Source organism: Uloborus diversus, chromosome 2, assembly GCF_026930045.1.
Source record: "Uloborus diversus isolate 005 chromosome 2, Udiv.v.3.1, whole genome shotgun sequence".
Lineage (NCBI taxonomy): Eukaryota > Metazoa > Arthropoda > Arachnida > Araneae > Uloboridae > Uloborus > Uloborus diversus.
The window spans coordinates 156,889,876-156,907,306 of record NC_072732.1 but is presented as its reverse complement, the minus strand read 5'-3'; the positions used below and the strand labels follow the sequence as shown (position 1 = coordinate 156,907,306).

General features: G+C 32.5%; 1 protein-coding gene across 1 annotated transcript in view; it reads right to left on the bottom strand.

Annotated features, from left to right (window-relative positions):
- The window catches only part of LOC129216109 (protein regulator of cytokinesis 1-like), a 53,393-nt gene extending 44,664 nt beyond the window's left edge, over nucleotides 1-8,729 (bottom strand). The window contains exon 1 of the mRNA XM_054850261.1: nucleotides 8,597-8,729. The gene's annotated coding sequence lies outside the window, so the exon portion shown is untranslated. The remainder of the gene's footprint in view (nucleotides 1-8,596) is intronic.
- Nucleotides 8,730-17,431: the final 8,702 nt, after the last annotated feature.

Below are 17,431 nucleotides of genomic sequence, written 5' to 3'. Positions count from 1 at the left end.
AAATTTAAATTTAAAATTTTATTTTTGTTTAAATAAATTTTTTTCTGAAATTAGTCATGTTGCACATCCTATTAAACAACAACTAATGTACTTTAAAATGCTTTTTACCATATCTTTCTATCTATATTTGGTGCTGAGTTATCGTCCATTTCATGTTCAAGCATCCATGGAAAAAAGAGGGTTTTACGAAAAATCAAAGTCTTATAAATAAAAAAATAAGAGAGATAAAAATCTAAAATTTGGACTTCTGATTAACTGGAAGGGTACAATTGATGAACCAAATTTGAAAGAAATACAAAAAGGTGAGGGAAACAACTTTGGATCACTTGACATGAAATGACCCTACTGCTATTTTCAGTTTTTTTTGTTCATTTTCAAAAGCACAATCATCTCTAATGAGCTTAACCATTGAAAAATTGTACAGAGTGGATTTTTGAATGGGTTTTCATCTCATTGAAGAGGGGAGGGTGGCACCCCTGCTTAAGAGAAGCTCTTTAACATAGGAGATATAAAGCCGGTCATTGAAACTTGACCCCCCTTACAAATATTTCTGGATCCGCCCCTGCTTGATCTGAACCACTATAATAGCACTATTATTAGATCTAACAATCTTAAGTATTTAACATATTTTGGGAGAAATTTTATTTTTTTAAAAATCAGCAGCAAAATTCCTGCTTTTTCTGAGAATGACCCAAATGTTAAATTCATGTTTTTTACTTTTCAGTTTTTTTTTAAATCTTATGACATTACATTTTACCCTTACTATCACAAACTCATTTAAATATGACAGCCATGAGAAAAAGAAAAACTAATAAATATAGGAAATCAATTTAATACTCTACTCAATATTACTGCTAATTTTTTATATCAAATATATAGCTTAAAAAAAAGAAAGACACTTGGGATGCATCTTTGTTAGTTATTTAAAAAGTTATATAAGTTCTTCAATTTTCTGTGATAACCTATCAATATAACAAGTTAAGGGAACATTTAGACTCTGTATGCACCTCGGGGATCCGTACGTTGTTAAGTTACTTCAGTGATGGGGACCTGGAACCTCGAGGAGTGATGTCTCTATGTACCCAAAAACTGTCCAAATGTAACCCCTACCTAGGTTTGCCAGACGTGCTGGTTTGACCAGGACAGTCCTGGTTTTCAGACAAAATCCCGGTGTCCCGGCCGGTTTACTTCATGTCCCAGAAAAAGATAAATTTGATTACAGATGGTCAAAAAATAATTAATTGAGGAGAATTATCTAGGATAATTACCCCTTTTTAAATTTATCAGCGTGTGTAATTTTTTATTACCTTTGTTTTAAGGTTCATAATTAGTAACCACTTACTCACAGTGAGCTCTATAAAATGGAGAAATCCTACAATAGTGGAAACTTGAGCTCGCTTGGCGGGAGAACGGGGTAGAGCGGAAGACTAGATTTGTAAGATTATCGCTCTTTCGCTGGTGTTACGATTTTTGCTGATGCACTGGAGGGCGTGTTAACGAGGATGCGATCGCTGATCTCACTGGATGCAACCAGTTATGTAATAGCTGCGCTTTTTGGGAAGAATGGCAGTTTTGCTTTTCTCTTGAAAGGAAATAATTGATGCAAATGAAACTTAAATGAAGTATTGTTGTGTTGTGTACCGTATGCTGTTGTAAAACCATAAAGGGTGGACTTGACACTTATATTTTACGTGAAATATATTACAGTAGTTAGTAGTACAAGAACTTATATTAAATTAAAAAATTAAAATAATCGCGACCTCGATTGCCTTAGCTCATTTTCAGATGAATCTCGCGGGAAAAAGCGCGCATTAAATTAAATTTTTTTTATGAGAAATGAAAAAACAAGCAAAAAAGAAAGATAATCACAACTACTGAGTTTTGCTAGTCGTAAAAGCAGAATCATGAGAGAAAATTGAAAATCCCTTACTAAAACCAATTACAAGTGTTTTGTTTGTTAACTCAAAAGAATTGACAGTAGATAGGAATTTTAAATGATTAAGCCTATTGTGTGCCAATAATGAAATCGTTACTAATTGCGTAAATAAAGGTTTAGAATTGTTCTTGAAACTTACTTGAGAAAGGTTATTTATAACTTCAGTTCAATATGAATCTAAAGTCCCAAACGAATGCTTTCATAAGCAGGAAAAATGTGTTCTTTCGATTGCTAATCAACGGGTCAGTCAAAACACATAAAATAAAATACTTTTTTTTTTTTGAGCAATCACGCATTGCGTACTATTCTCACTTTCCCAAGTTTGATGTTGCTCTGATTCTTCAGATTTCTATGACAATGGTTGTTTTTAGTACTTATTTAGGAGGGAAAATTTCGCCTTCATAGTTACAAACCATGTGCGGTTTGATTTTATTTATATTTTTTTCAGGGCTGTTTTTTTTTAGCAATAACGAATTATATACTATCCTCGCTTCACCAAAAAGGATGTTACTCTCCTTTAACAGACTTCCATGATGATGGTTGTTTTTAGTATTTATTTAGAGAGCGAAATTTTCGTCATCATAGTTACAAATCGTCGGCGGATTGGTTTTATTATTATAATTATTATTTTTTTTTTTTTCAGGGCCTAACTCAAGCAGACTTAACATTTAAAAAAGAAGGTTTTTTGGGTAAAAATTGCGTTTTTTCAGGCGAAAACACCTGTATAGATGAATTTAAACAATAAAACTATCTAAATTCAAAATTTCCCGATTACTCATTCCCATCAGTTAACACTGATAAGAAATAAAAATACATAACGTAATACGCAGTAAATAATCTTTATGATAAATGTACTGGTGAATATCGGCAATAAAATCACAATCTTAATTACTGCATCCATATCACTATTTTATTTTTCATGGATATGCCTCCCCCCCCCCAAAAAAAAAGGTTAAATAACAGGCTAAAGCGTCAGTCTGTAAAGTTAATGTAACAGTTATAGACACAATGCAGATATTTTAGTTCGATGGGGTCAAATTATGATGACATAGTCATTTCCTTTGCATCAGGTTTGAAAGCAACCTTTTATTTAAATATTGTTCACAGACAGTAGCGTAGCTAGGGGTTGGCAGGAGTGGCTCTCGCCAGGGGCGCAGCAGACAGAGGGGCAGCATGTCGGCTGATTAAACAAAAAAATTTTACGAGTTTTTTTTTTTAAATCATATAAATTGAAAAATGCTTTAAAAAATTGCAAAAAAAATCTCAAGAAAAAGAGCTAGAAGGGGTTCATATATATTTACACACATACATAACATCTACTGAGTTGGAACATTGAGCATCGTTGAAAACAATTCTAAAAAAGAAAATAAGAAAAAAAAACCTTTTTTTTTTTGAGGACACAATGAGTTGCAATGTGGGCGACTGGGGTTTGGGGGGGGGGGGCGTAATTTCTTTAGTTCGCCAGGGGAGCTAGACCCCATAGTTACGCTACTGTTCACAGAATGTCGAATTGATTTTTCAAAACTTTTACCAGGCTGGAATTAGCCTAAACATAAAAGAAATTTTTGCTGTCTCATTCTTCTTCCTGTCTCACTTCGCCTAATTCTCTTTTATACTTTCTACGTCTCATGTTCTTTCCCCCCCCCCCTTTTTGCGGGGCAAATATATAGCTGCTTTTTTTTTTCTTCCCTTCACTCCTAAATTTAGCATTTCTCACTCCAAAATAATTTTTTATTACTCCAATGCGGAAATTTTACTACTCAAACATTATTTTCTGCCCTACAAAATACATTTCTTTGCTTTAAAATCATATCTTCTTTGTTTCATTTTCCGCAGTTTTTAAAAATTCAAAAATTTATCTTTCTACATATTTTGCTCATGCAATCAAAGTCAACAAGAAGTGTATATTTGACTTACTATAGAAAACTTGTATCATTTCATTATTATCATTTGTATTGTTTTGTGTATACAAGAAATGGTTTCATGATATTTATATTTCGATTTTTGAATTCGTTGATTTATTACACTTGTTTTATTTATAGTACGAACAGGAACTGAAATACACATTTTTTTTTACAAATGTATTGAGTTGAAATTTTATTCTTTCTTTCATCTTCATTTTTAGGAACAATTGGAAGTAATTGTACTATTATACATAGCATACAAGAACATGGACTTGATTGAAATAATGAGTTTCAATTCAGTCACAAACCTATTTTAGAAATATAAAAAAATATTTCACAAACAAAAATCCCCCAAACGTGCAAGGGCGGACACAGAAATAATTTTTGGGAGGGGCCCAACGAAAGGTAACCCCCCCCCCCCGATACAATTAAAAAATAAAATAAACAATATCATGGGTTTTTTAATAATGTTTTCAAAAAGCCCTTAAGTCAATAAATCTTCTTTAAAGAGCAGAAATATTGTACAGTAAATTATTTCTAACCTGGACACTTATGGAATAGAACAAAAATATTCTGATTGGGGGGGGGGGGTGCACCATAAAGGGGGACTGGATAAAACAATGTCGTGGAAAAAGCAACAGCAGGATATCTTACTATATGGATTCGCCATCAAAATGTGTTCAGAATATCGGGGGTGTTCACATTACGGAGTGTTCAAAGAGAAAGTCAATAGTTTCTTCCAATGTGGTCGCAAAATCTTTTCTTTCTTTTTTGAAATTTTATACCTATAAACTGTTTAACCTTATATAATTTCACCATAATTGTATAAAAATACACGGTATTACTTAGAAACATTTTCATAATGATTAAACCAAGAGGATATTAATACATAATTTGTACTTTTTTCTATCAACGAAGAATGAATGAATAAACGATTTAAAATAATTAATAATAAAGTTGGGAATTTAGACATATTTTTTTTTCCAACTATTTCTTTACATTGCAAAAGAAATAGTTCTCAAAAAGATGAAAATATAATGCGATACGTCACAAATCTGTAAAAAAAACTGGGAATTGTGTAAAAGGAAAATTGATAAGTTCTTTTCTTCAATAAATTCTTTTCTAACGATCAAAAAAAAAAAATCTGATTCAAAAATTAGTATGTACCTCATAATTATAGCTAAAAGCTAAATTAAGAGTTTTTTTTTTTTTTTTTTTTAATGTTTTTGAAAAAAAAAAAAATTTTTTTAAATAAATATTATGAAGACAACACAATACTTACAAAATATCTGCTGAATATTTGAGAAAGAAAACCTAAAACTTCCCTGCAGAAAAGAGATAAATATACAAAAACAATATTGTGAATGTGAAAACCCTTGTTTTTGTTTTACTTTAATCTTCGCTAGCTCATCATTATAGCGAAAATTTAAGCCACGCGAAATATTTAAACTTTCTGTTCTATTCACATACAATTCACTAAATTTTTTATCTCGCAAAGTCACCGATACGTTCATTTTCGCAAAAATTACGACTCGTGTAACTGTTTTTACAGAAGGTAAATGGTTAATAAATTGAAATAAATCTGCATTTGTTTAAAAAGTACTGTGGTACTGTGTTAAATAATCCTACATTCTCGATGAAAAATACAAAAATTTTTAATTATACAATTAAAATTTGAATCAACAAATTATCTGTTAATTCTTACTCTTATTAAGCGAAACAAACAAAAAAACGAAGGAAAAGAAAAAGATATCTTCGAGCGCTCCGAGCAATGAAAGTTCCCTCTCTCTCCTTCTACGTCATCTCACGTCACCCCCGAGTCTTGGCAATAATGGTTGCCGAAAAGGAGCCAAATTTTTATTCTTTTACTAAATAAAAGTAAAGAATTGTTTTGTTTAATGATGTATATATTCAGCAGACCGACAACGTGATGTGGTTAAAAACCGGTCATTTGATAACAAAAAGCAAATGGGTTATTTTTAAATATTTTTTAAAGCTTGCGAGCTTCCTCGTAGACTCCAATGCTAAGACCATCTCCTAAGCCTAACGAGGGGAACATTGGCGAGATTCGAAGGTTACACTGTACCCCAATCCGATTCGACCCCATCCGCTCTCATTGAGAATGAACTGCCCTATAAAATGCTCTAAAAGCCAGGAAGGGGTGTGTAACCTTTTGAGTACTTGTGACGCTGGGGGGGGGGGGGCGGGGGGGGGGGGGGCGGGGGGGGGAGCATTCTGGTGTCCGGGTTGAACATTTTAGAAATCTGACAAACCTACCCATACCTAGATTTTTTTTTAATTTTGTAAACCTAGGCTTCTAAAATTTTTTCGAGGAATTTGATTAATGCTGACATTGAGTTATTTTTCTTTCATAATTTTTATTTTTTTTACTTTTGGGGAAATGGAGCTGTCCATATTTTCCCCAACAGAACATTAACAGAAAAATAATGAAAACAATTTTTTTTTATATTGTTTTATTTATTAATTTGGTATGAGAGAGAATAACAGTGGTCTGAGCTTCGATAAAAGATTGCTTTAAACGTATAATTTCACTTTTATAATAAAATAGGTCTGTCATCATGTAAAATTTTTCTGTGTGTGTGGGGGGGAAGGTTATTTTTCAATACACAGGGAAGAAACAAAATAAAACAAAAATTCATAGTAGTTGCATTCTGTTTCTAAAATAGCCCCCCCCCCCCTCTCGGTGACCGCCAAATGAAGGGCTCGAAGCTTCTACTTTTGTAGAATTTCAGTTGCATTTTTTGTATACAAATCAATTTTTTCTAGTTTAGAAGAGAAAATTAAGCTGTCATATTTATTCTGAAAAAAAATATTTTCTCTAATTGTACTCGTCAATACTACAGCAATGGTTTTTTTAAAATGTATATCTATAAACTGCTTCTTCGCAACTTTAACACGTGCACTTTCGATACTTTCGTTTAACAGAGAAAAGCATATGCAGGCTGAGCACATATACAAATATCTCATACAGTGGCTCCCAAAAGTCTTCGTACACCTACGACTTTCAACGAAATAGGCCCCAATCCATTGGTTAGATTTAATATTTCGGAATAGGTATTTAATTATAAGATCTATGATTAATTTTTAACAAAACTACATGAAAAGTTTTTTAAAAATATTAAAACTTAATTTTTAAAAAATATAAAACCAAAAAGTGCCGGAAATTCTATTTCACAAAAGTCTTCGTACACTTTATAAAATGTCTATATATTATTGAATAATCTAACTTATTATTAAGTTATTAATTAGTAGAATATCATACAGTATTCATAACACCTTTTAAACGTCTGGGAATAGATTTCATTCTTTTTATTTCTTTTTTTTTGAGTAATTTCTGAGTAAGTGTTCAACCACACTTCGAGTCTTACTGTTTCTAGCTCTATTTTCGTTTTAAAGCCGTATTTTCGTAATCCAGCCTATAGATATGACTAAATACGTTACATTAAGTTCAAATCTGGAGATTGAGGGGGTATTTTCTGAATTTTTGGACGATTTTTGAAGCACTAGACGCACACGTTGAAAACCGAGTACTTCATATCGTTATCTTGATAAAAAACAAAGTTGTTTCCAATAACCAAATTTTTGGTTAAGAGTTCAAAATTGGTTTTTAAAATATTTAAAGGAACAGTATGATTCATTATTTCATCAAAAAATTCCGACCTACCTAGTCCTGATGCTGATATGCACCCTCACACTAGAACACCTCTACCGTCGTGATTAACTGATCCAACTAAGTTCTTAAGATTAAGTTCCTAATTTTTTCTTCTAAGTACAATTATGCAACAATTTAACCAAAAATGTTGAATTCATTTTTATCTGTAAATAAGACGTAATTATGAAATGTTTTTAGCTTATTTATCCTTGATTTTGCAAGAAAATTTCTGCGGAAAGAGGCCCCATTTAATCCAGCTAATCAGTGAACTTTACGAAAAATTTTAGGTGAAAATTAAACGTAAAACTTTTCTTTTAACTCTGTAGAAATTTTTACAGCACTCAAATGTGTATTTTTTATAATTTTTTCAACTTTAAATCTCCGATCACGTTTTGTCAACTTTGCCGGTTGACGTTTTCTTACCTTGTTTTCGGTCCGATTCCTTTGTTTAAAGCATTTTATCAAACACTCTACTATACAAACAAATAAATTAACTAATTTAGAGTCATTTCACACCAATTTACCGCAACTGTGGGAAACGAATTCGAATTTTGAATGGTGTTTGCGGTTTTTTTTTTTACGAATACCAGCGATTTTACAGATAAGCACAATATTAAGAAATAAATAAACAAAAAATTAAAGTTAAATGACTTATAAGGGTCAACACAATGCAAAAATATTAATAAAACGGCATATGATAATTTTAAACATGAATTTATTCGAAAATATTTGAGTGTACGATGACTTTTGTGGCGTGTTATTTCTCTGTCTCTTCGTTTTCTGACCCATTTCAAAAAGTAGATCCGTTAATATTTTGAAAAAACCAATGGGTTGTATTTAGAATGACATAGTAATGATGTGAAAAAATATTGGACTCCATATTCGAATTCAATTTTGAGTTATTTTGGTTTTACTAAAAAATTTCAAAGTGTACGAACACTTTTGGGAGCCACTGTATCTTCTCTCTTCCACAAGCACAAAATGGTTTGAGCACGTGCGCAATACGCAAACATAGGTAAAACTGCTTGAATTCGATAGCACCCGTACATATCTTCAAATAAATGCAAAATCAAATGTACTTACATGAAAACTGAAGCTATTATTAGTGAAACTAAATTCCAAACATCGACATTTTCCGCACTCGACTACTGTAAATAATAAAAAGGGAGAACCAACTACCGACATTTAAAAACAGACCGCACATGAAACGAATTTCATTGGTCGAAGGTTGCCAGAAAGAACTCTTCGTGAAAGTGGGATGCAAGAACGGCGAAATTATACCCGTACGTAAGAGTTTTTGGTAGTCATTAAGTTTTTTTTTCTTTCCCTTGCACTGACGCGGAATTATCCAGAATACAAGTTCAGAACCGAAAATACAAGATCAGAAATTTTTGTTTAATATTTAACACAGATTTCACGCGAAAAGGATTATAAAGAAAACACTTTTTGTTCGATTTTTACAACGATTGATCTTCAACTCAAGCGGATCATTCACTTATATTAAATTTCAAAATTAATTCGGACAAAATCAGAGCCCAAATAACAGGGGTGCCCGCCCCTCCCTAATATCGCAAAGACTCCCCCCCCCAAGTGGGAACCCCTGCAATTAAGACATCAGGGGGCCCTTGGTCACACGGTGCTTCGGGGCCAGTCTGTAGTCAATCCTTATAATGTTAACCATTAGTGCAATTAGCTTAGAGCATTTGCTGGCCCTTAGGCGACGGCCTAATAGTTGTCCTATTCAGTAATCAGGCCCTGGACAAAATGTGCGAATAATTAAACTCCACCTTCTTAATTTTTCATGCAAAAACCTTTTTTTAAATTGCTGGTAGTTTCATGAGAGGTTAACTTGAATCTCTTTAATTTTATGCTTTAAAAAGATTCAAAATAATTGCTCTGAATTCAAGCAAAAAGTACGAAGTTCAAAACTCCAGTTTTAGTGTTGTCAAAGGTTCTGAATTGTGAAAAAGTGTTAAATTTATTTTACAAATTCTTCACCCCCTTTAGAAAGTTTACTGATACAACTTTTTCCAGTAAATATAGTATATATATTCATAACTAGTTTATTTTATAAAATGATGCAGTACAAATTCCGATTGGTAATTTATTATGACATGGGGTAGCTGAAAGTCAGTAAAAATGTATTTTATTACTGTGTTTACACAGAACCGTGTCCAAGGGGAGAGTTTTAGGGCTTAAACCCCTCCCATTAGGAAAAACAAAACAATGAATCATTAAAAGATTTTTCAAAATGTATTTTAAGTTTTAATTAATTTTAGAGTTAATACCCTGATACCTCTTTAATATTTACCCATCTTTAACAATAAACATTTTCCCGAATTGTAGGATTCCCAAGCACCTTCCATTGCTAAATATTTGAAAAAATAACGATGAAGGAATGGCTGAAAAGTCCGGCAATGCTGAGCATGCAGGGGAAACTTATTATTTAAAGAGAGTATCAGACAATGATGTAGTAAAAAGAAGAGAAAAAAACAGAGGGGCAGGGGAAATGGTTACTTTGCTTACTATTAGGTTTTTTTTTTATGGTCAAAAAGGGAAAGCTTATTTTGGGTTTCGGAAAAGGATATATCCTCAAATATTTCCCTTTGGATACGCCTTTAGTGTTTGCTGGATGAATTTGTCGTTTCACATATCAGAAGAATGCTTCTATACGAAACAGCAGTTGTTTGGTATCAAATTTATATTTTCATTAAATTCCTGTTAATATTATTTAAGGAAAATAAAAGAAAGTAACTAGCATTTGGTGGCATAAAAGACTATGCCACCAAACTTTGTGTGCAGTTTTTTCCACTTTTGCAGGTTGTTAAACTGTAGAAAAAAAAAAAAAAAAGATTTTATTAAAAAAAACACAAAAGGTAAACAAAAAGGGGGGGGGGGTTCTGGTTATCGAACTAAAATGGTTTATCCAACATGCTTAATTACTTTCCTTTGAGAATCTAAGTTTTAAGCAAAAAAAGTTTGAACCCCTCCCTTTTTGAAATCCTGGACACGGGTCTGTGTTTACTTGCAAAAACTAATATGCTCTTAATAGAATGATAAAATTTTGAAAAGTAATAGGAATAGGAATCAAGAGAGTTTCACCTGGTAGGAACATCTCATATTTCTATGAGGAAGAAAAGCTGAAATTGGCTTAGGGGGCAGTCATGTAACTTTATTTTCAATATTTTTGACTCCTTCTCCCTTGTCACAAAGTGTCACACTTCACCTTCCCCCTTGTCATGTGTCACCCTATTTTTCATAAACATATCCTTAAAAATTGTATGATGTCACTTCTTTTTACCTCCTCCCCTGTCACAAACTGAGAATTTCACTCATCCCCCCCCCCCCATCAACATGTGACATGATTTGTGGGCAGCCCTTTATTGTGTTCCAGTTTGAAATCCTGTTTATTTACTGGACTCAGATTTTTGATTGAATGAAAAGCAAGTGAAATTGAATAAATTAACCAATTAAAATCTATAGCAATAAGTTACAGCCCCAAACCCAGGGATCTGAACTACATGCAATGTACCAGATAGCTGAGTTATCACATCCAGATATTGCAGTTTCATTCTTGTTAGAACTCATCAGTCTGGAATAGTAACTGAACCAGCTGGAGGCAGATGTTATCTTATTGAAACTGAGAGTGCTAACAAACTAGTAGATAAAGTAAATTTATCTTGTTCAAACAAAATATTTACTTTTTAATATTGCAATGAAATTTTACAACCAAAACTCGAATAAAGGAATTTAGTCATCAATACGTTTTTCTTTTAGTTTCTACATTGATGTTTCTTATCACATTAAATTTGTTATTGCATTTGATGATGAATCATAATCTTACAATGCCACATGGGTGCCCATATGGGGGGTTGGTAAGTGGGGGCTCAAGCCCCCCCCCCCTCGTTAAAAATTAGAACTTTCTTGCTTTTAGTACTTTTTTCTTTGCAAAAATGAAAAAACATTTCTTCTCCATTCATTGATGAATAAGTTATAAAAAAAGGTAAATTTTAATAACTCTAATCTGTAATGAAATCAGTTTTCATGGGGAAAATATCCTGCTAAACCATGGAGAAAATTTCTGAGGCCCCCGCCCCCCTTAAAATTTTGCATATGAGCATCCATGCAATGCCATAACTTTTTTAGGGCTTCTAGCATTAGATTGTACAATTAGAGTATTGGTTGCACCATATTTTGTTTTTGTATTATCTCTGCTGTCAAACCTTTATCCTCAAAAGCCTTTAAATTAATCTCTCTCAGCCAGGTTCATATTATTTTCATCTAAAAAAAGTAAACTCAATGGCCCAACAGCCCATGTGTTCATTTCAGTTTTCGCGATCAGGGGCTCTGGGGTGCAAAGCAGACATTTGGGTTAGGTGGTTGGCTAAACGCATAACACCCAGGGTTTAGTTCCCAAATACACTAGGTACACATTTTATCGCTTACAGAAGGGATAAATGGCTAAGTTGACGGTGCCGAACCCAGGAATTGAGCCCGGGTCTGTGGTGTTGAAGCGTAAGAGCTACTGCTAAGCTTCATTTCTTTTATCTATATTTAAAAAATTTAGAAAGGTTAGAATTTTAGATGATACTATCTCCTTCCTCGTCGCCAATATCAAAATCACTACTGACACTGCTTTTATTCATCCAAGATAGAGTTAGGGATGCCCGAAACTTAAATTTTTGGGAGCGGGGGGGGGGGGGGGATTCTCAAAAATTGCTAAACAAAACTTCAAATTTTACCAAATGATAAAATATGATTTTGAGCATACCTACATCTAATAAGATATATATAGGCAGGGGCCTGCACAGGAGGCTCAGGTCATCCTGGCCTCCTGTGCAGGCCTGAAGGGGCCCTGAGATTTTTGAATTACAAGGTGAAATGAAATATATGTAGGGATGTGGTCAGGGGCGGCAAATAGGAGGGGCGAGAGGGGGCGGTTGCACCCCCCAAATTTTTCACTAAGAATAATAAAAAATGGGTAAATTCAATTTAGATAACTTAGCAAATCATTTGCCTGCATTTTCAAAACAGAAAAAAACTGATGGAAAATAATTTTTTGCCTTAAATAAAGAAGAAATCTCTTCATATGGGTTAAGTATTTCAAAATTGTGTATTCCATGTTATTATGGTGCATATTGTATGAGATGCTCGTACAGTGTTGAGACTGCGCATTTTTTATGCGTAAACTCCATGTCATTTTACATAAATTTTCATGCTCATAACTTAATATTTAGCTGGTAAGTGTTTATTCATGCCTTGTACTAAAAACACGTTTCAGCAACTCATTGTATCATATGCTTTCATAGAAACTTTTTGTAAAGATATGCTATTTTTAAAAAACATCCCACATCAAAAAAATACTTCCACATCATCAAATATATCTTGAGGCTCTTTTCTTGAGGTGACACAAGATGGTTTTCAAAAGTTGAATCAATAAAAGCCCCCTAGAAGAATTCCTGGAAAGAGACCTTTTCATTGATAAAATATCTGAAGTCATTTTAACATGTATGACTTTGTTTGTATTTATGTTTACTTTATTTATACTGCGGAGCGTTTTTTTTTTTTTTTTTTGAACAATGCTACACACTATCATAAAAAGTTCAATTCGCTAATCTTAATTCTTGGATTGACAAGTGAAACTGTTAGTAATTTTCGCACGAATGCATACTTGAACCAAGTGAGGAACTTTGCGACAGAACTTTCCACAGCAGTTTTTACTGTATGCCAATGTAGAAGAGGTGACAAAACCAACACGAAGTTTTAGCCAAAATATTAAATCAGTATTTTGAATAAAATGATCAATTCAAGTTTTTCCAGAAACGGAGACAGGATTTGATGAGATATATTTATCATTGGTCTTAAGTTCATATTATGTAGCTCGGTTGTAGAAAACAACGAAGAAAATATTACACTTATAAGTAATAGCATGATTAAAGTGGAATTGTTTCGTGAATTGCAACTATACTTTTTAATGACACAAAATAAATACTAGCCCAATTTAAAAAGCTTTCTTGGTTATTTTAAAGAGAAAAATCTGAAGGAAATGTGTTTTTTGACATGACTTTCTTGCTTCCATTGTTTTTTGACTGTTTCAGTAAGGTCAGTCATTTGAAAGATGACTTTCGTGATTAAATTGAAAAACCAACGTAAATAAAGAACAAATGAACACAAAAGTACATCATATAGCTATTTCAAGGCTACAATGGAGTCTCTTCATCAGAGCAAAAAACTCAACACACAACCAAAAAGTAGTAGGAAAACTAAACGTCAACCAATTTTGACTTTTGTGTGTCCTAAGCACAATGGGGTGAGCAAGACCTTCATCTTTAGCTATACTGGCAATAAAGCAAAACACTGGATATTGATTAAATATAGTTACAAAATTTTCTGTTCTTCCCAACTCCAAAATAAGCAGATTAAAGCTTTACTAAAAAATAAAACTAGTACCTAAATATTTAGTGAGATAATTTATTACAAAATAAATTTAAAGCTTCGGCCGTAAAAATTTCAATTGTTCTTAACAAACCTAGTTATTCTTAACATTAAAACCATTTTATTATCACTTCTTGCTTATTAATATGTATTTAATACCGTACTGAGGCAATTCATGTTCAAGAAACTCGACCCTCCAAATGAAATGCTGAAATGCCGCCCTTGGATGTAGTGGTAAACAATATGGAGGCGGCCCGTAAAAATCATTTGTGATGGGCCCTAAAACTTCTGTGCATGCCCCTGTACATAGGCATAAAAAGAAACTGGCAACTTTACATTCCAATTTGCTGAATAATCAGACAAAATATGCCTAACAAGGAATTTTTTTGAGAGGTCGCAGTAACCCTAGATAGAAAGGAAGAAAGAGTTTATCACTTTTCACTTGAATGAAAAGAAGCTTTTTTAAAGCATATTTTTCATCAGGGTTAAAACTATATTTCAAAATTACCCCCCCCCCCCCTTGTTATATACTTCAAAATTCAGCAACACAGGTGACCACTGACCACTAAGTTTTTTGGGTCTGGTGGGCATTGGCCACTCATAAAATTGTTGAGTTGCGTCCTTTACATTTAAAGATTTAGATTAAAATCCTACTGATATCGCAAACATTATGAATTTTTTTACTATAACTACAGTCAGACCTTGATTTAACGAACCTCAATTTAACAAACCTCAATTTAACAAATTTTGCAATTTAGCGAATTTTTCTTTTTTCCTGACTAAAATGAAGGTAAAAATCTAGATTTACCGAATAATAAACTCTTAAGTAAAAAATTATTTTAACAGCCAAAAAAAAAAAAAAGAAATCGTTAATTTGAGTTAGGAAATATGGGATTGTTTTCTAAATAATATATCCGTCTTGTCCAAAGCAGAAAAAGACTTTTCTTGGCATCAGCGATGTTTGATGGGTGAGGGGGCAACCAAAGAATAGCGATTCTGGTGCAGAAAACGATAATGAAACTGTTACTTATTCTAATGCTTTAGGGCGATTCTCAAAAAAATGTCCCATGCGTAATGCTAAGATTTTTCTTTTATTCAAGTAACTATTAATTAAATATGGTTATTTAATTAATAGTTAAGTAAATTAGTATTAACTGTTATGCTATTATTAGTATTAACTGTTATATTATTATTAGTATTAACTGTTATGCTTTGATAGTATATTAAAGCATGTATTATTACTCAACTGCATTACTTTTTGAAGGCTTTGGTTAGATGGAAAAAATAAAAAACTTAGATAAACGCACGGGAATTTTTTTCGAGAATCGCCCTTTACATTGGAATGGAAACTAAAAGCATCTCATGCAGAAGCCTGTAAATGACACAGTATTTTTTTTCTCTCCACAAACTCGAAAAAGAACTATTTTGAGTCAAGTAGTATCAAGGAAAATCTATTACTCCGTGCAATAAAATTTCAAATGAATTAATGTGTAATAACTCGCGAAATGCAAAATAAAAGTGCACACTTTCTAATAATGGATATTTTTGTGCAGTTGTTTATTAGGGCTTTCAGATAAAATATTTATTATTTTTTTCGTCAACATTACGAATAACCCTGATTTAACATATGAAAGTTTCGCTCTTGATGAATTCGTTAAATTGGAGTCCAACTGTACGTCACTAGTGCAACATTTCTCGGAAAAGTAAAAAAGTCTTTTTTCAACACATTTTCAAAAATTAATGCAGTATAAACCTAATTTAACGATTTTCAAGGGACTAGAAAAAGCTGTTGGTTAAATCAAGGATATCGTTAAATCGAGGAGCAAAAAATGCAGTCAAATCTGGACCAGTAAAATGCATCATTAATTTGGAGAAATCGCTAAATTGGGTATCATTAAATCAAAGTTAGTCTAAATCTCTAAAAGTAAAAAGATAAAGCTTACTGTTTTTTCATGAGTTTTGTGGTAAGACAAATTCTCATAGTATTGAAAATAAGGTATTTTTTGTTTAACGAGTTTTAAAAAAAATAATTTTTTACACTCACACAGTGCTTTGATTAGTACAATCTTGGTGGAGAAAAGTCATGTTCAGAATTCTAAACTTTGGTATTGGGATAATATAAACAATGCACCAAAACATGATATTTCACATGACATTTCATTATTTGTTTATGTCTGGCTCACTTCCATCACACGAGTAATAAGGTTCAAAGGTACGTATCTATTTGTAATAGGATAAATCAATTGAGTTCTATACATCATTTCAATCATACAAAATTAAAGTGCTCTTATTTAATATGATTTATTGATTTCATGATGGCTATTATTTATACTGGTAAGTGCTTTTTTTTCTAATTTAATTAATTTATCGGATATTTAAACTATTTTTAAAGAATTAAAAGATGAACAAATGATTTTTGGCTTGTTTTGTAACTTTTAAGTGACGGTAATGATTTGAATCCATTTGTAGATAGGCTAAATTTTCTGTATATAATAGCTGCACCTTTCCCATTATTAATAAGACGCATTAGTCAGCACATTCGAGTACAACATATTTTTTCTTACCCTAACTCTTTGGGTGCTTTAACCATTCTTCAAAAAAATCCCCCTTCAAAAGAAAGTACTGTAGAAGAAAAAAAAATGTTGTACTCGAGTGTGCTGCTGCTGACTATAATACATCTTATAATAACGGGAAAGGTGCAGCTATTATACACAGAAAATTTAGCCCGGGAACAAATGGGTATAGTTATTATCACTTGAAAGTTTTGAAACAAACAAAAAATCCTTCGTTCATTTTATTTTTTGAAAAATATTGTTTGATTATCACATAGATTAACTAAATTCAAAAACATTAGCACTTATTAATGTAAATAATATCCATCTTGAACAATTAAATCATAAAATTTAAAGCACTTTAATTTTGTGTGTTCGAAATGATGTCTGGAACTCGAATGATTTATATTATTACAAATGGATACGTACCTTTGAACCTTATTACTCACGGGGCGGAAGTGAGTCAGACAGAAAAAAAATATTGAAATATCATGTTTTGGTGTACTGTTTACATTATCCCAATACCTAAGTTTAGAATTCTGAATATGATCTTTGCCCACCTAGCTCATACTAATCAAAACACTGTGAGTCAGCCTGGTATGGAAACATAACTAACACCGTTTTGTGGCAATATATATCAAACATTTCATTCTTGCACCAAACTCATTTCAATATGCGGCAGTGAGAAGCAAAGGGATATGTCTCAAAATAAAAATTTTTGGGATAACCAGTGCAAGTGGAAGGTGAACCTCTCCTCTGTTTTGGGGCAAGAGATAGTAATAGTTGCTCTGGTAGGTGCTGTGATATACAGCATGTTTTAGAAAAAAATTTCAATGAAAGCCTACCTAGGACCGCAACTCTAAATGAGTCTTACTCAAAACTTGAAAATATCCAATTACCTCCGTTTGCTTCTCACTGCCTCATATGCAAT